This window comes from Bradysia coprophila (assembly GCF_014529535.1).
Source record: "Bradysia coprophila strain Holo2 chromosome X unlocalized genomic scaffold, BU_Bcop_v1 contig_473, whole genome shotgun sequence".
In the NCBI taxonomy this organism is placed as follows: domain Eukaryota; kingdom Metazoa; phylum Arthropoda; class Insecta; order Diptera; family Sciaridae; genus Bradysia; species Bradysia coprophila.
The window spans coordinates 471,925-492,610 of record NW_023503340.1 but is presented as its reverse complement, the minus strand read 5'-3'; the positions used below and the strand labels follow the sequence as shown (position 1 = coordinate 492,610).

At 35.8% G+C, this 20,686-nt stretch overlaps 1 long non-coding RNA gene across 1 annotated transcript; it reads right to left on the bottom strand.

Annotated features, from left to right (window-relative positions):
• Window positions 1-1,685: 1,685 nt before the first annotated feature.
• LOC119070149 lies at window positions 1,686-20,335 on the bottom strand. The gene is made up of 3 exons (XR_005086469.1): window positions 20,322-20,335; window positions 4,427-4,431; window positions 1,686-1,843 (listed from the first exon to the last, which is right to left on the bottom strand). It is a non-coding gene; the product is annotated as an uncharacterized LOC119070149 (long non-coding RNA).
• Window positions 20,336-20,686: the final 351 nt, after the last annotated feature.

Genomic DNA, 20,686 nt, shown 5'->3' with positions numbered 1-20,686 from the left:
CACTCACGTGAAACATGTTTCTCTTTTGATCAACATTATGTTGAATACTTTTACTAAACATTAAAAAAAACCGTTGGATATCACCGGATGGACGTTACACAAAATCGGATATAGTAATCAGTGGTATATTGCACATTGCACTTCAACTGATGATTTTACCTTTAAAAATCATATTGCATATCCATTGTATAGACATTATATGCCGTATGCGTCAACTGTAGGATATGATTATGTACAATGTTCGTTACACATCACCCCCTACATGCTCTTAACCTGTGTTCATTTGCTCGTAAATTCTTGTAAAAATGTTAAAATAAGATATCATGGGGTTTCATGGTTTTGGTTTTATTTTGTGATTTATTTCAAAATCTCAACGGTAAATTATTTTTTTGTTATGTGAGTTTTACTACCATAATTATGGTTTTAATTAAAAGGCTCTGTGTATAACCACATGGGTAAAATAATGTGTAATTACTGGTTTGTCTTGATAGAAATGGATATATAGTCTGGCATTTCAATTCATATATCACTGAATGTATCGTATATCGTTGTATGTCAGTTTAAAAAAACAAGGCATCAGAACAGTCGGAGCGTTTGCTACGACTTATCCCCGTACGACCCGTAATCCTATTTCGTCCGTAACCATAATACGTCCGTAGCCGTAATAAGACCGGAACCCTAATACGTCTACAACCCTCTAATGCGTCTGTTACCAAAATGCAAGTCAAGTTGGGCATGGGCAAATTTACTGAAACTGTTCATTTTTAAAATTGCGCAATTACGAAAGCCCGTACGAAGTACCTTTCAAATAAAACCAACAATTTACGACATTATTTTAGAAACCCAAAATTTTTTGCCAACTTTCCATTGGGTATTCAATTACCTCTCAAATAAAACAAAAATTAGCAAAATCGGATGATATTTACTCGATTTATGAGCAAAAAACACTTAGGGCCGAGTAGCCCAAGGGCCCAAATTTGAAACTTTTTTTGCCATCATTCTATTCGGCATTCAATTATCTCTCAAACGAAACAAAAACTAGCAAAATCGGATGAGATTTGCTCGATTTATGTGCAAAAAAAACTTAGGGCCGAGTAGCAGCCTTAGTCCAAGGGACAAAATTTGAAACTTTTTTCGCCACGTTCTTTTCGGTATTCAATTATCTCTCAAGTGAAACAAAAACTAGCAAAATCGGATGAGATTTACTCGATTTATGTGCAAAAAACACTTAGGGCCGAGTAACGACCTTTGAGCCCTCCCAACAAGCTCGAGTTGCATCTTACCCAAAAACAATGTTCAGCAACTTTGTTCTACTCGTCAATACCTTTCATTTGATATATCACAAGCAGCTATTGCGTGCGTATTTCGGTAGATATCGTCGAAAGACTGAAAAATACCTATAGGGCCCTATAGGGAAGGGCTGACCCTACCATGCCCATTTTCGAACTTGACCTTACTTTTGTCGATACCAATCGGGGAAAAAAAGAATTTTGAAAAAAGGTTGTGATTTACTCAAGCTAGAGGGGTCACGGACAGACGGACAGACGGACAGACGGACATTTTTTTTATTGCGGATTCGTTATCTATGAACATAGACAAATGCTTTGCCCTTACCGTCTGCTTCCAATTCAACATGTTACAAACGGCATATTAATCTTATAAGCCCCCAGTACTTCGTACTGAGATCATGCACTACACAGTGGCATTTTGTTTGATCAGAATCCATCGAGTCGAAATTTAATTATTTTTGCATTTGCCTTTATTGTTTGACATTTGCCTTTATGGTCAGGATTTAGGGTTAGCGTTATGGTTCGGCATTTATGGACGAAAAATCTGACGTTACCTATTACAATAAACAATATTTGTATTGGTTTTTGTTTAAATTCTGATATTTTTGGTATTATCGGTTTCCAAGCGTTGCTCAAAACTAGACCTTCATCTATATTCATCAGTTGACCAGGATGTTGTTGAATTGTCAAACCTTCTTTTATTTTCCGTAGGTGGTGATTATTTTCTCTCATGATTAATTTCGAATTATTCCAATTGATCATATGTCCTTTGTTCCGTATGGTGTGTTGCTACGGCCGATTTATTGTATTCGCGTCTTCTAACATTGCCTTTGTGGTCTTCTAGTCTTTTTGTGACTCTCTTTGATTCCCCAATGTAATTTTGGTTGCATGAATTACATGGTATGTTGTATGTTGTCATTATTATAGCAAATATGGGTCGCAAATCGCGAGCGAAGCGAACGAGAAAATTTCCTTTGAAAAAGCGAAAAATTGAGAATTTTTTTTCTTGGTTCGCGAATTTATCTCTTACTTTTCGCTCTTACTTTTCACCTGAGTGCAAATAGTACAAATAGTGTATGATATTCGACGGTTCGGCGGTTCTTTTGTATTTGAATGTTTGAATTGTATACTGGGACAGTAATTATAGATAAAGTCAAGTTCTAAATATGCGCGCGAACAGTCGAATGAGAGGAGATAGGATGAACGAGTGAAGGGAAATTGTTGTACAGCTCGGATGTAGAATGATAGGTTTCGATCTCTATTTAGCCGTTGAATTGGAAAGATATAAATTTGTAGCCAAACATATAAGTTGAATAAAAATAAACGATATAAACGATAAATCGACTACTGATTTATTCAAAATGAAATGTCTTAAACTTTTCTATGATAGGTCATGTCGGGCAATCCCCCGAGTGGAAATGGTTTTTAGTATGAGATGTCGTTTATAAATTGTCCCAGCCGCATGTACAAAATCTCTGACTGGATTTATGCTTTTACAAAATTTCTAACCAAAGGGAAAATTTTCGTTCTGTCGTGTTATGTTACAGGTGAGTTGAAAGAAGACATTTAATAACAAATGAGATTTAAATTTTACAAATAAATCATTGCGAATGTATGAAAATCTTAAAAAACCAATTCGAGTCTTCGCCTGACTCAGGCCAAAGGCCACTTGGAAATTCTCAGTATGGCCAGTGCGGCACTGATCGAATTCTCCTATAATTTCTTGAGCATTAGTAGCAAATCCAAATTTAAAATCCAACTATAAAAACAACATTTGGCATGATGAGACGAGAGTGTTCATGGAATGGAAAGGACGACACGAAAAAAAAAGAGTATTTAAAATCGATATATAAACTGAAATTCCGCCAAAAACCAGCATCTCTTATTGAGTTAATTCTATATACCTGCTCAGCACATTTGGTCTCTTTATACATGCCTCATTGCACATATACAAAAACATAAAAAAAAATTCTTGAGCTTGTTGAGTCAAGGATAAATGACAGGTGGGTTCTGATTTTCTTATATTCTTCTATATGTAAAGATCAACTGTTTGCGCGCGAATTTTTTTTTATTTATTTGCGCAAAAACAGACGAAGTTTCTTTTTGAAAGCGGATAGGCCTGTACGTGTATTTTTTGTGTAGAATTAGCAAACAGCATACGTCTCATAGATAAAAATTCAAAAATAATTTCGTTATACGGTGAGGCAAAATCTGGAGAATATGTTGTGTTTCTTGTGTTATAAGCATACCATTCTATCTGTGCACCGACATTACGTTTTTCTCCCTCGATTTTCAAAATAAATCACTTCCTGCAACCGAGTGTCACAATACGACATATTTTGTAACTCATTTGAGTGTGGAAACGTAAGATTTCTCCACATTGTTTTGGTCAGTTGATTTGAAAAGTAGTAGTAATTCGAAGTATTTCTCGAAACAAAAATCCTTCAATCTACACTGCATTTGAGCCCCAGACCCCGAGTATATGAGCCACGTACGCTAATACATTAGCTATTCGGTCCGATTATTTACTCGAACCAGGCATGAGCGCCGCCGTAAATAAGCCGCCGCCGGCCATTTTTGAGCAAGCCGCGCCGCAGCCGAGCCGGTGCCAAAAACACGGCTCAAGCCGGCTTGAAACGGCTGGAAAATGAAATAAAGATTTCGAAAGGTGAATGGGTGAAATAATTTTGAAAACCGAGATTCCCGTTGATCCTAAGCAGCTCAAGTACTTTTTGATTTTTTTTTTTCAAAATTAAGAAAATTTTGAAAATTTTCTTGAATTTTCATGAATTTTCCAGAATGGTATATTACGTCCTCGCTTCTAAGTTTGTTGTTTTGGCAAGTATAAGCTTTGCGGAACGAGCCGAAGGCGAACAATCAGTTAATTCACAAATTTGAGAAAACTTTATCGATCTTTGCGAATTTTCTCGATTTTTTTTCTTTTCAATTTTTACTTGATTTTCGTGAGCTTTCGATTTCTTCTCGAAACCCATTTTCTTAATGAGTTAAATGAGTGTACCGGAGCATGATTTTCCATTTAGTTCAAGTTTTGAGGCAATAAAACTTGACGTGTTAGTGAACCTTAGACTTAGAGACTTGCTTGTAACAAGACCAGTTCCACTTGCACTTTGAACAACCTAATCTACCTACATTTTCGCTTTCCGTACAATTTCATTTTCATGCTTACTAGTTCATTTTCCATGAATTTATCTAAATGTTTTTATTTTTAAAAAAAGTTAAAAGGAACCTCCAGCCGAGCCGTTTTAAGCCGGCTCAAGCCGACTTTTTCGCCGCCGCCGAGAAATTTTTTTTGGCTAGCCGCCGCCGAGGTTTATACGTCGGCGCTCATGCCTGACTCGAACTCGAATGTGTGCTTGATCAAATTTTCATCACAGTGATTTTCATGGAGTGATTGATTTATGCGGAGAAATATTTTTTGAATTGATTTTTCTTTCGTCTATTGTGACACTCGGTTTGCAGAAAGCATCGTGTGCAACACTTTTTGGAATGTTAAATTTTTCAGCACTGGCCAAAACTCTCCTTACGAAGCGGAGCGAGATACTCTTCACGATGATTGCTACTATTGACAAAGATTAGGTAATGACAAAGATGACAATAATAAGTGAAAGTTTTGACTAGTAAATACCTTACATAGCAAAATCTACGTTAAAACTAATGAAGTAAGAGATTTTAACCAAAACAATAAAAATTGATTTTCATAGCCGAAGTAATAGATTTAATGTTATACCGTAATACGTTTGCAGTTTGTAAATAGTAAATTGAATAGAATTTTAATTGACCTATCACTAGAAACTACTTATTGCGTTATGCGGTATTATTTGATCTAATGATGACTCCACGTAACTAACTAGGCTAGAGTAGAAGATTACTACTGTTCGTCGATTTTTTTGTGTGTAGAAATCGAATATCCGTTTTTCGTTACATTATGGGAGAATTACATATAATTCTCCTCGTAATTCTCATATTTAATTCTTACAGATAAACCCACTTTGTTCCAAATTGCACTTTTTTGTTGTTTTTAAATTGTTTATTTCCGACCCAATATCATCAGCATAACACACATTGTTTCCCTTTGTATTGCAATTTTCAAAACATTCTCCTTGTCCTATATACATAGCAAAATAGCAAGAATAAGGAAATGCACATACAATGACAAATACCGATGCCATGCCATGTATACAATCTCAGGTTTATCTTATTGTTTGTGTAAAAGGCGCAAGGTGAATAGGTTTCTTTGCAAACATTTTTATTGGCACTTGGCGGGAAAAATATAATTTCGCGTTCGAAACCCATAATATGTAGAGGGAAGAGGGTGAATTACATATTAATGTCGATGAAATGATTTATTGCCGTCCGTCGAAGGCAGTGAAGAGAATTTTTGGAATACTTTCTTATCGGAATTACATAGACAACAAAATATTGTGTAGACTACTCGAACCTACTTGTTTACAGCAATATTCGATATTTGTCTTGGCATAATGTTATCAGCCAGACGAAAGTAGTAAAAAGTAAATCGTTCAAAGAGTCAGACAATGAAAATCTACCGTGACGACGAGTTATAATTGATATTTCACGGTGTTGCATTCAAAAGTGTAACGGCCTTGGACAGTGCATTTATTATCTGGTGATGACGATAATCGTGATGACGGTGAAAAGTATTCATAGAAAATTCAATTTCTTCTCGTTCGTTGAAGGATAATACCGAATTTTCGACAATCATTTATGTACTTGAAGACTCATACGTGATACTCAATTCCTTTGATGCTGTGAAATCGTTCTCCGGAAATTGAGTTCTTTATCGAACGACATTGGCCTGGTCACACAATAAAAGACTTACATCCTGAATGAATCCTTTGTCTAATTTTGAGATTTCCCCTATTAATGAAGCACTCAAGATGCAGATCAGCATTCTAAATTGCTTCCGAACACCGAAGCAACAGAAGTCCAGCTGTAGTGAATGAATGATGATAATTTCTTTGCATATATTCACTGTGTGTATGGCTCAATGCTCAATGCTATATCATTCACAATATCGAATACATAAATGAAGGTACATAAGGTCTCAGCGCCAAATTTTGAGCGCTCAAACTCTGATTATGATTCATGTTAAACTGGCTTGTGAGAAACATCTGCTGCATTATTATTATTGAGCAGAATGTATTTTTTATCGTTCTGCTGGCAGAGTAGACTATTTTCTGCTCAAAAAAATTAAAGTGGAATTTGTGTGTGGGTATACAATGCACTTGGCATTTTTCTTCTTTTTTTTCTCCTTACAATCCTCTTGATTCTTCATTAATGTTTTTGTCATTTTGTTATTTTCAAATCAAAATGCATTGTAAGAAACAATATGTCTTGATGGATGCTTGGGATTGATTGTATCTTTTCCAGCTCAAGGCCATTTTACAGTTAAATTGTAATGCTGAAGACACACACACACTTCATGGACGTGTACGAAATATATGCCAACTTTTAAACAGAGTAATTAATTTAAGTCGAAGAACAAAATGCAATTAAATATACAGAGAGCAATTTGTTATTAAAAATATTGCGCCAAGAGACATGACACAGAATCGAAGCAAACTATTTCAGTTTTTTTTGCAATTTCGGAATGTAAGACTGGATTGGCATAGTAAGACATTTTGGCATAAAAAAGAGGAAAAAACGAGGACGCCTCCATCGATAAAGAGGACGAAAAGTAGATTTCCAGCGAGGAATTACAACCCACCGAATATTATACGAATTATATCAAATGTTAAAATGTAAATTTGGTAGCGTCACACAATTTTCTGTATCGTAAAATTCCTAACTTTTATGTTCAAGGATGTAAGATTAAGGAAATGTACAACGCGAGCGGAGCGAGAGAATTTCTTGTTTAAATAAATATTTTTTTGTCGAAAGTCACCAGTCGAAAAAGAGGTTTGTTTGTTTTGAAAAAAGAGGACAAACGTTTATGAAAAAAGTAATGTTCTTAGAATTTTTCCAAAAATAATGAGGCGAAAAAATAGGACATGTCTTAAAGACTTAAGGCCTAATGGGATGGGATTTCTAGCATAATGATGCAACCCTAAAACAAAAGCGTAATCCCTATCCCTATCCTATAGAAGAGAACTGAAGAAATTTTGAAAATGATTTTTCGCATTTGGTGTGTGTTGCATTGCACTATATAATTTACAGCAAATGTGTTGGAACGAGCTCTAGAAACTGACATAGAACTATGGTCAAAAAACATTTAACGCCATGTTGTTAACGACTCAATGACATGTTGTTGAATCTCGCAAGGCTACAGACTGTTGGGAAGGTCACGCAGACCACCATTTTATTAGATATGCGGAACAGAATTCACATACTATGAAATTTGAGAATCCATCTTCTACGAAAATGTATGAAAATGTCAAATGTTGTGTGTGTCACTTACCCGCGTATCTTTATCTGCGAGACCTCTCCAAAGTTGACAGCCTTGGAATGTCGAACCAAGGTTCTGACAGAACAGGTTAAGACACCTCTGAGTTGATCACGAAGGCGGTGACACACAAATTTTGACGAATAGATGCTTTTTATTGAACAGACTCATTACAATCGAATGAACACTGATTTGTGTAAATTATTTTATTATTTTATGTGTAAGTTTTTGGCGAATTAGAGGTTTCCAACCCAAGCCGGAGGGGATCAACGTTTTTCCTAAATGAAGTAGGAAATAAACGACGAAGTCGCGATGTTTCAACACTAGTTACGAAAAAACTAGAAAAACTATTATACGAACGTTGAAAGGGCAACACGCCCGAACTAGAGTGTTTATCCTGGTAGCTAAAGTTGTAACACATGTATAACGTATGAAAAACGTATTATAGTTACAACCAATACCGAAGCAGCTCTCTAGCAACCGCCTTGCCAATACACTTAAGATTCAAATAGATACAACAGAGTTATTTGCTTACTTCAAAACATCCCGGGTAAAAAAAAAAGTGGTTGTGAGACGTCTCTTCGAGACAGCTATTTTGTATGGAGGCGAGACGTCTCTTTTTTGACCTTTGAGACTGGATTAGTTCTCATAATTCATCCAAAATTCATCCGAATTCATCTGAAACTGTTGAGAAGTCTTGTTTTAAATGTCTTTCGGAGATGTTTGAGACTGGATGAGTAGTCTCTTTTCAAACTTTTACGAGACTTTATGAGAATGTCAGAGTGGTCTCATTTTGTATATTCTTCGAGAATGTTTGAGACTGAACGAGAATACTTTTTGTTGGACTTCAAGAGACTGGTGAGAAGTCTCATTTCGACCTGATTATACATTGTGAGACTGAAGTAGTGGTCTCATTTCGGCTTTTCGAGACGCTGTGAGACTGAAGGAGTGGTCTCATTTCGGCTTTTCGAGACGGTGTGAGACTGAAGGAGTGGTCTCATTTCGGCTTTTCAAGACGCTGTGAGACTGAAGGAGTGGTCTCATTTCGTCTTTTCGAGACGCTGTGAGACTGAAGGAGTGGTCTCATTTCGGCTTTTCGAGACGCTGTGAGACTGAAGGAATGGTCTCATTTCGGCTTTTCGAGACGGTGTGAGACTGTAGGAGTGGTCTCATTTCGTCTTTTCGAGACGCTGTGAGACTGAAGGAGTGGTCTCATTTCGTCTTTTCGAGACGCTGTGAGACTGAAGGAGTGGTCTCATTTCGGCTTTTCGAGACGCTGTGAGACTGAAGGAGTGGTCTCATTTTGACTTTTTGAGACGATGTGAGACTGAAGGAGTGGTCTCATTAAGGATTTGTTAGACGTTATGAGAATGGATGAGTGGTCTCATTATGGATTTGTTAGACGTTATGAGAATGGATGAGTGGTCTCATTTTGATAAGAAGAAATAGGATAAAAAAGACTGTTTGAGTTTTTCCGATACCCTGTGAGACTTCTCATTTTTGAGTTTTTCCGAGACCCTTTGAGACTTCTCATTTTTGAGTTTTTCCGAGACCCTTTGAGACTTCTCATTTTTGAGTTTTTCCGAGACCCTATGAGACTTCTCATTTTTGAGTTTTTCCGAGACCCTTTGAGACTTCTAATCTTTGAGTTTTTCCGAGACCCTTTGAGACTTTTTATTCTTGAGTTTTTCCGAGACCCTTTGAGACTTCTCATTTTTGAGTTTTTCCGAGACCCTTTGAGACTCCTCATTTTTGAGTTTTTCCGATACCGTTTGAGACTACTCATATTTCATTGCTTTGGCCATGCTGTTAGACTATTTTCTTCTTTCGATATTATTTATCGGACTATTTGTTTATGTGAATATCTGTACTTCTATGTTGAGTTCATAGATGGCCACTGCCCTTTACTTTTCTTATAATTCGCTAGATCAAATTGACTGAAATTATGTAGAATCGTTAGTAATATTTTTTTTACCTTTTTGTAATGTTTTTTCCGGTCACCCATCCAAGTACTAACCGCGACGAATGATGCTTAACTTTCAATCTGGACGGCCATCGACGTTACTCATGTTGCTAAATCAGATATATGTATTTGTGGATCTAATTTTGAACCGTTGTTACAATTTCCGAGACCAGATGAGTAGTCTCATTTCTAAAGTTTTTTCTACTTTTGAGACCCGTTGAATGGTCTCATTTGAAGAAAATATTTCCTTTGATTTGTGAGACCCGTTGAGTGGTCTCATTTGAAGAAAATATTTTCTTCGCTTTGTGAGACCCGTTGAGTGGTCTCATTTGAAGAAAATATTTTATTCCATTTTTGAGAACGGAAAAGTGGTCTCATTTCGAAAAAAAAAAATTTCTTCCAATTTTGAGAACGGAAAAGTGTTCTCATTTCGAGAAAATATTTTATTCCATTTTTGAGAACGGAAAAGTGGTCTCATTTCGAGAAAATATTTTCTTCCAATTTTGAGAACGGAAAAGTGTTCTCATTTCGAGAAAATATTTTATTCCATTTTTGAGAACAGAAAAGTGGTCTCATTTCGAAAAAAAAAATTTCTTCCAATTTTGAGAACGGAAAAGTGTTCTCATTTCGAGAAAATATTTTATTCCATTTTTGAGAACGGAAAAGTGGTCTCATTTCGAGAAAATATTTTCTTCCAATTTTGAGAACGGAAAAGTGGTCTCATTTCGAGAAAATATTTTATTCCATTTTTGAGAACGGAAAAGTGGTCTCATTTCGAGAAAATATTTTCTTCCAATTTTGAGAACGGAAAAGTGGTCTCATTTCGAGAAAATATTTTATTCCATTTTTGAGAACGGAAAAGTGGTCTCATTTCGAGAAAATATTTTCTTCCAATTTTGAGAACGGAAAAGTGGTCTCATTTCGAGAAAATATTTTATTCCATTTTTGAGAACGGAAAAGTGGTCTCATTTCGAGAAAATATTTTACTCCAATTTTGAGAACGGAAAAGAGTTCTCATTTCGAGAAAATATTTTATTGGGATTTTGAGAACGGAAAAGTGTTCTCATTTCGAGAAAATATTTTCTTCCAATTTTGAGAACGGAAAAGTGGTCTCATTTCGAGAAAATATTTTATTCGAATTTTGAGAACAGAAAAGTGTTCTCATTTTGAGAAAATATTTTATTCGAATTTTGAGAACAGAAAAGTGGTCTCATTTCGAGAAAATATTTTATTCGAATTTTGAGAACGGAAAAGTGTTCTCATTCGAGAAAATATTTTCTTTTAATTTTGAGAACGGAAAAGTGGTCTCATTTCTAGAATAAAATATTTTCTCGAAATGAGACCACTTTTCTGTTCTCAAAATTCGAATAAAATATTTTCTCGAAATGAGACCACTTTTCCGTTCTCAAAATTCGAATAAAATATTTTCTCGAAATGAGACCACTTTTCTGTTCTCAAAATTGGAAGAAAATATTTTCTCGAAATGAGACCACTTTTCCGTTCTCAAAATTCGAATAAAATATTTTCTCGAAATGAGACCACTTTTCCGTTCTCAAAATTCAAATAAAATATTTTCTCAAAATGAGAACACTTTTCTGTTCTCAAAATTCGAATAAAATATTTTCTCGAAATGAGACCACTTTTCTGTTCTCAAAATTCGAATAAAATATTTTCTCGAAATGAGACCACTTTTCCGTTCTCAAAATTCGAATAAAATATTTTCTCGAAATGAGACCACTTTTCTGTTCTCAAAATTGGAAGAAAATATTTTCTCGAAATGAGACCACTTTTCCGTTCTCAAAATTCGAATAAAATATTTTCTCGAAATGAGACCACTTTTCCGTTCTCAAAATTCAAATAAAATATTTTCTCAAAATGAGAACACTTTTCTGTTCTCAAAATTCGAATAAAATATTTTCTCGAAATGAGACCACTTTTCTGTTCTCAAAATTCGAATAAAATATTTTCTCGAAATGAGACCACTTTTCCGTTCTCAAAATTCAAATAAAATATTTTCTCAAAATGAGAACACTTTTCTGTTCTCAAAATTCGAATAAAATATTTTCTCGAAATGAGACCACTTTTCTGTTCTCAAAATTGGAAGAAAATATTTTCTCGAAATGAGACCACTTTTCCGTTCTCAAAATTCGAATAAAATATTTTCTCGAAATGAGACCACTTTTCTGTTCTCAAAATTCGAATAAAATATTTTCTCGAAATGAGACCACTTTTCCGTTCTCAAAATTGGAAGAAAATATTTTCTCGAAATGAGACCACTTTTCCGTTCTCAAAATTGGAAGAAAATATTTTCTCGAAATGAGACCACTTTTCCGTTCTCAAAATTCGAATAAAATATTTTCTCGAAATGAGACCACTTTTCCGTTCTCAAAATTTGAATAATTTTTTTTTTAAATGAGACTACTCGTTCAGTCTCGGAAAGTATTAAATCCGAGACCACTCGGACAGTCTCATCGCGTCTAACAAATGAAAGTCTAAAAAGACTACTCATTCATCCTCAAACATTCTCGAGAAGTAGTCGAAACGAGACCACTCGGTCAGTCTCGGAAAGTGTAAGGAAAAATTATTCGAAAAGAGACCACTTGTCCAGTCTCGGAAAGTATTAAATCCGAGACCACTCGGACAGTCTCATCACGCCTAACAAATAAAAGTCAAAAAAGACTACTCATTCATCCTCAAACATTCTCGAAAAGTAGTCGAAACGAGACCACTCAGCTTCTCTCGTTCATTCTTGTTCATTTACATAAAATAAATTAAAATTGAGACTTCTCGTAAACTGAAAAAGTCAATGAGACCGAAATGAGACCCTTGAGACTACGTATTTTTAGGTCTCACTGAGACTGAAATTTTTACCCGGGATCGTCACTTATTCCAAACGTAATTGTTATCGTGTGGCTATAAATAACTACGTTAAAAGCGGAGTTAATAAATTTACAAAAAAAAAAAGATCGCAAGACAAAAACGAATCGTGAATTAAAATGCCATGATTTTGCGTTCATATACATAATATTTACTCAAGGAGTCATAAGCGAAATGCAATTTAATGTGAAAAATCGCACAGTTCAATGTGTGTGGCACGTTTGCTATTTTTAACAACACACTTTTGTCATAATTTACAAAAAATCTTTATAAAGAGAAAAAAAAACGTGTGTGTGCACATATTACACAGCGGTACGATTGCAGATGTTCAAATATTCATAGAGGAAAAACCCTAATTAATTTTTTTTTTTGGATAATAGCATCTGTAGGTTAGATATTATTCGGTTTTCTATGTAATTAAATGACTTTTAAAATAGGTATACACGTACATACCGAACCTTATAAACAAAACGTAGCTTATGAACCAAAGGTTTGACAAATATTAGCGGCATACGAGAGAAAGGTGCATTCGAAGTAAGGTAAAAATTTCTCGTTTTTTTGAGACCGCTGCCTGTGCTGCATCTGATATCGTTTGCTTGAACTTCTTTTATCTGAAGTTCTTTCGACACGTGTCTTACGAATTTTATGAACGCATGAAAATAATTTTCCTCATAATAAGTAAATTAAAGACATAAGTTTAGTATGGGGATAAAATTACGTTCGAAAATTTTAGATTGTCTGGTATATTATCGTTCTGACGATATATTGACCGTGTAGAAATGTCGCCTCTCTCATCAAATTCTATTTTATGCAAAAAATATTTCATGTGTGTGATATGGCTTTTTAAAGTCGATACGTCATGAAAACATCTTCATTTGTAAAAATATTTTTTTGACTTTCTTTCCACACACCAACAGGTACCAAGGTTTGGATGGGTGTTCCTTGCTTTTTTTTCGATTAAAACAAGCCGGAAATATCTCAACCATTTGTTTTTCACATTCACGGCACAATATCGTGCGACTGACTAACTTTATTCGACAAGTTCGTAAAATAGTCATTTGTGTACCTGTTCTGGACGATTGATTTTAGGTAATTTCGCGGATTGTAGGCCGAACGAAGTGAGGCTTACAAGCGAAAGTGCCTTAAATCAACCGTCCCAAACAGGTGCACATGTGAGTTTTCATGCAGAGGGCCGGAAACCCGAGAAAATTCGAAAAATTGCCCTCATTTTCGGCCCCGAAGCATGAAAATAACTATTTCATTACACCAACTACAAAAGTTGTAATTTTCGCTTCCCGAATGAGATGCGAAAGTATAAAAATTCAACTCTCAGTTAGCCACGACATCACAAGAGGTGCGAAAATACTTTCGCCTCCCAACAGAGGAGCGAAAGTACTTTCACCCCTCAAACGAGGATGCGAAAGTAAATGACAGCAACAACATGTGTTCCGTCTGGTGTCGTTGTGATCACTGTGATTGTTGTGATAGAAAAGAACGTTGCCAATAATTTATAAATTTTTCTTTTACCAGGGGGCTGCCGCCCCCTGGACCCCCGCATATTTCAGCTTATTTCGGTAAATTTCATCAGTTGGAACATTATAAGGAAGCTCACATTACAATTTTCGTAGTTGTTGTAATGAAAAGTTGTGTGGATCACATGGCACGACGTAAAAAGATTCAACCTGTGCGATTGCCGCCCTGGCCTTCGGCCACGGGCTGCAAACTTCGCACACGGTTGAATTTTTTTACTTTCGTCCCTTGTAATCCAAATAACCATTTACTAAGGACCAATGTTATATTCCATAGGGCATGGATCTTGTTGACGTTTTCACCACTTGTCAGCAAATTTTCTTTAGGTGAATATGGCGCTTTTGTAGTTTTCAGGGTAAAACTTCACGAAACGATCGTATTCAGCTATGAAAACCAGGATGGCGCTTTTGTATTTTTCAGGGTTTAAACTAGGGCGTCGTATATGTTACTGCGTGGGAGGAAACACAGGCACTTGCTGTGGGGATCAACAAAAAACATAACCACACCTACCAAATTTTCCAAACATTTATTTTGAGACTTTGTTTTCTCGTTGACTCGGAGTTTTTTTATTCCCTTAATAAGAGAAATTGCACTGTATGTTTCGCAACCATTTTTGTGTATTTTTAGTTTACAAGAAATGCATCACAGAAAATAAAAACCGAAAGACATTGTGTGTTTTTCGTTATTTTGTGAATATATTCCACGAGTACAAGTTATGAAATACTGTGAAAATATGTCGTGTCATCAAGAATTCACCTTTTAGGCGGGTCAGGTCCCTTGCTGACAATTTTTGCAATGTAATTTTTATCAGCTAAATTTTCATTGTTTCCAAAGCACTTAAATCACTATCACCGATACAAAAATTTACATCTCATTCTAATTTATTTTTTCATATGCTAACAAACTCAACAAACAACTTCAATCAGCTGTCAATCACTGTCGAAGAGTACACCTAAGCATCTCTTCCATAGAACGGACATACTCCGGTGATGAGCTGTCAAAGAGTAATCATCCTTGTCCTTGCCAAATCAAGGACATTCAGTTGATGATGAGCTGTCAAAGAGTAAACATCTCTGTCAAAATAAGGACATACGTCAGTCGGTGATTGACTGTTAAAGAGTAAACATCTCTGGCAAAACAAGTGTATACTTCAGTCGATGATTGGCTCTCAAGACTCAAAGAGTGGACATCTTTGCCAAAACAATGACATACATTACTCAAAGTTCAGCTGTCAAAGAGTAGAAATCTCTGCCAAAATAATGACATACTTTAGTCGGTGATTGGCTGTCAAATAGTAAAGATCTTTGTCAAAACAATGACATACTTAAGTCGGTTATTTTCTGTCAAAGAGTACACATTTCTGCCAGAATAAGGAAATACTTTAACTATCAAGGTGGTAGTCATCTATCAAATTTGTTAGCCAACAAAATCAAATTTCATCAAAGTAATCTTTTTCGATTGAGGCTATAATCAAATAGCTTCGAAATCCTTAGTCCTACATACCCATCTTCGAACTAAGCCTCGGGAATTTGATTCAACGCACTTAAAAAAACGAATCATCCAAATTGGTTAAGAATTACTTAACTTATCGTGTCCTCAACGAAAAATTGTTAACGTTTTTCATATAGCATTTCATACATTTTCAAACACAGTAAACCTTTTGTTTGGGTACCCACATTTTTCGGTATTTTCTGGCATAAGACCATTGACTTTCAGTAAAGGGAATAACGCAATGCTCAAAACAAACGATGCATTGGAAACGCTTTTTCATTGACAGATGCAGCAATCGCAATTTTGAATAGAAAAAGGTCTAAATTCATTTGACAGTTTCGAAAATTTCGTAATGAAAAATAGAAGCAAAAGTTTGTTTTGAGAATAAACATTTAAACATGCATAATAAATTGCAAATGAGTGCGTTTACTTCCACGCAGTAGCGGCAGTAGCTTATAAGATGATACTGTTGCTGTCACCTAATGTTCATTTCATCATTAAATTCATTATAATTTGACAGAAGCCGATGACGCACTTTATAACACTTCTACTTTCATGAAAATTTTCCACTAAAATACAGAATCTTTGTACAATGTTTTTAGCTGATGATAATCTACTATGAATAGTCTAGTAGATTTACAATGACAAGAGAACTTAGCTTCACAGGATCACACGAATGGATCGCAACAAATTTTTTGACTTTACTAGTGAATTAATGATGCTTTTCCCTCATCGGTCAAGGCATTTTTCCTCGCTCGAAAGGTAGAATAGTGTACAATATCAGGACACCATCTTGTAATAACCAAGTTTCTACCATTTAAAAACGTCTTTAAACATGATTATTGCAAAATACTGCTGATCAGTGAAGCAATGAGATATCTTGTGTCACGATGAGTAATAGTACCTCGGACTGAAGCCCTCGGATACCCATAACCCATCAAGGCTGTATACTTTGGGGAGGTCACGCAGATGCAGATACGCGGGTTACACACCACAGTTGATGATAAAATGGCCGATTTCATACAAAAATTCACCTACTCGTCTTGATGATGTGGTGAAATTTTTTACATGTAAAATCATCAGAAGTGGTGTGTTCCCGCGTATCTAATAAAATGGCGGTCTGCGTGACCTCCCCAAAGTATACAGCCTTGTAACCCATAGGGTGTGTTTACATGGATCACTTCGTGTTCGTTCTACTACTGAATATTCGTATTTACAGTTATTGGTAACAAGCCCGTTGATTGTTTCTTTCCAGCAATGATGATGTATTACTGTTTCGACCATCAGATTTTCTTCCAACAATATTTTTCGTTTGATGTGCAAACTATCAGAAGTAGTTGAGGGAGATCCTAATAAATCTGTTGCAAAATATAGACAGGGAGCGAGATAGGGTTTACAATCGTTTATTTTTAAATTATAAATTAAGTTTTTGCAATTCTATAACGGACATCAACTCTTACACGCGCCTTTAAAGTGTCGTATGAAGCACTATTTTCTATTTTTTTTTTTAATAGTTGGTTTCAGTCATGAATTGCAAAAAATGTTGTATCATTGATATGAAAAGTATGTGTTCTCGCACACTATTATTACATACATACGTACGTAAGATCATAATTTACAGCTCGAGTCGGGAAAAATATTTTGAATCTCACCTCAGAGATTGTCCACTTGACCGACAGCGTATTCCGGCTCATCCGGTTCATCGATGTCATCATTATATACGCTTTCATCACTATCGTCGTCCATTGCGTTTATTGTCTCGATATCGACCATGTTGACGGAGATAATCTGAACGTCTAACCACACCCGATTCTTTTTGCAAATATCGTCTGGTACGGCCAGTTTGCATTCGTTGCCACTTAATCTCATATATAATGGAGTATACTCCAAACGTTTCGCGATAATATCACAAATTTCAATGAATTCTTTTTCATAAATGACAAACGTCTCATCATGAGGCGGTCCAAAGTCCAAGTAAAACTCGCTCAATTTTGGTGCATTCGCAATTGTTGCTGTTATACCATCGATGTTAATGCTCCCAAAATCACATAAATAAAGTCTTTGCAGTATTGGCATTCCTTTAACCATGTCCGCTAATCGGGTACATTCATCACTGAAATTCCATCCGCCATCGGACAGGCATAATTTCTGTATTGTGCTTAATTTTGCTAAATATGTGGCACTCGTATGTCCAATTAAAATTTTTCTCAAATGAATTTCTTCAATTCGCACCTTTTGCTCGACGAAATTTCTTAAGAGTTCCGTTATTGAATACCATCTGCAATTAAGATCGAACACTTTTAGATGTTGCAATCGTGCCAAATTTCTGACATTTTCCATGTTCCTCGGGTCAAATTCGACATCAAGTTTCAACTCTTCTAATTCCAACAATTGTTTCATTCCAGCACATAGTATTAGGTTGTTCATGAATATGTGATCACACTCGCCCATAATGGTAAGACTTTTAAGATGTGGAAACATCATCATTGACATACGACATGGTCCTCTGCGACCGAAACAATTTTTCTTAATATCAATCAACGAAAGTGTCTGCAGTTTATTCAATTTGCTTATTCCAACTTCATTCAATGAAACATCCTCCAACATCATTTCTGTCAACTCTGCGCCAATGTCAAATGAAACCGAACCCCCGGTCACATCCAATGACTTTAGCTGATCAAATAAAGGTTGAAACCGTTGCGCTATTTCTGCACTAATTGAAGTGTCGTGTAATATTAGTTTTTTCAGTTTAGCATCCTCTTGTCTACAGTATTTGGACATCAGTTTAAAAATTGCATTTTTTTCGGTTTCTTCGTCATCATCTTCATAATCATCCAATCTCATACAAATCGATTGAATATAAATCCCAAAATGGCGAAATAATCTCTCAAATGTCTCAATCCGTGAAGGAGAAGATGTTCCGACTGCTATTGTTTGTATGCTATCCAAGTTATCCATATCCATGCTATCCTCATCCAAGCTATTCTTATCTAATCCATCTTTGTACAAGCCATTATTATCCAAGTCATTCTCATCAAAGCCGTAAAAGTTATCCTCATCCACACTATCATCACTGAATCTGTCCTTATCCAAACCATCCTTATCCAAGCTACTTATGTTTTCCCAGTTGGACATAGTATATGAGGTATCGCCTTCAAATTCATCGAAAATATCATTCAGATCAAGAACGACATTTTGTCTTCTGAAAACCGCCACCGCAATCGAAGTAAATTTACGACAAACGTCAGCGGCAGTACAAAGATCACGTAATGGTAGATGTTCAAACAGTTTTATCAAACAATCATCGTTCAATTTCGACAAAATATTTTCTGGTATCTCCGTAGGTGATTCGACCGACGAATTTGTAGGCTTCGAAGCAGAATCTATGGCGGACTGTATAAAAAAAGAATTGTATATTTAGAAACCGCCCGAACTCACTTTTAGTGTAAAAAAAGATGTAATTTTTTCGTTTCTAAAGGACGCCCGTACGAAACAATTTTTTTCAGTTCAAAAGGACGCCCATAAGAAATAATATAAACTCACCTTCTGCTCGTAAGAAATTCGTTGCTTCTTTTTGCTTCGGGTTTCCATGACTTCACTTAAGGTAAATTCTGTTATGGATAGGTTCCAGCAGAAACTCCAATTTACAAAAAAATTACTTCACAAAACACTAAACGCAATTGAGTGAACCGGACCATTTGCAAGCTAAGCAGTGTATGAAAGCGCTTCTCTAATGACGGTTCTACAATAATTCAGAATGTAATGTTGGTAGCTCTTAAATTGACATTGTCTGATCGTGTCGTTATGTTGATCTACCTGTTTTCAATGCACTGAACTTTGTAACGGTAAAAAGGCTTCGATCACGAGTATTAACATTGTGGCAATATTCTTATATTTATCAGATTGGGTTGATGGTCTATTGCTGGATATTTTTTTTGTATTGAAAAAGTTGTAAATGTTTCAAAACAAGTCAGAACAGTCGGAGCGTTTGCTGCGACTGAGCCCCGTACAACCCGAAAACCTGATACGTACGATACCCTAGTGCGTCCGTAGCCCTAATTCATCCGTGATCCTAATTTTTCCGAAGGCCTAATACGTCCGTAACCCTAATATAGCTATAACCTATATGTGTCCGTTACCATAATGCTTCCAAGCTAGCCCAAGTGCGGCACATGCAATTTTAATGAAAGTATTCATATTCATCTTAAATATTGCGCATAGCGCAATTACGAAAGCCTGTACGAAGTACCTCTCAGATAAAACAAAAATGTTCGAAGTAATTTTAGGAGCCCAAATTTGAAACTTTTTCTATCACCATGTCCATATGCGTGATATATTTAATGCCTGAAACACCCCACACACATACTTCTCTGTTTAAAGTACAATTTTTCCCAAAATACATCACTTTTACTAAAATCCAATATGGCCGCCGGTAGCCATTTTGTTAGGACACCGGAAGTAGTTCTGACGATTTACATTCGTTAATACCTTTCAAACAAAAAAAATCATGAAATTCGGTCAAAATTTACTCGAGATATTGTCAAAATACACCACGTTCACTGTACTGCCGAGTAGCCGGATATGAGCTGACTCCAAGGGACCTAGCTCATGCTCCGGTCAATCAAATTTCATAAACATGAAATTTGATTGAAATGCGCGGAAAGGAAAGTGTGAGTTTAGTTGAATTTGTTTGCTGATTCCGTTGAATGAATTTTTTCTCATGTTTTTTGCTGCGCTTGAGTATTTTAACAGCAGTTTTTCGCTATAATTCCCGATTTTCCATCAGAAGATGAAGTTATTCTTGTATACTTTCAAAACTCGTTCAACTGAAAGTATACTGCTGTCTTTGGAACGGATCAGTGGAAATAACTGATGATGGCTTGTCCGATGCAAAAGCGAAACGTTGCCACTTCCATATAATTCACTTATATTTTTTGTCGAAGTGTCTAGGTGGTAGGAGCAACTATACCTTACAATCAATTCAGTCTACAATAATATAAGATGCGTATCTAGATCACTCTTCAAGGGTAGGCGAACACGAAAATTGAAATTTAAATTTAGAAATTCCATGTTTTAATTGGACAAAACATCTTTCACAGATTACCCGTTCCACGA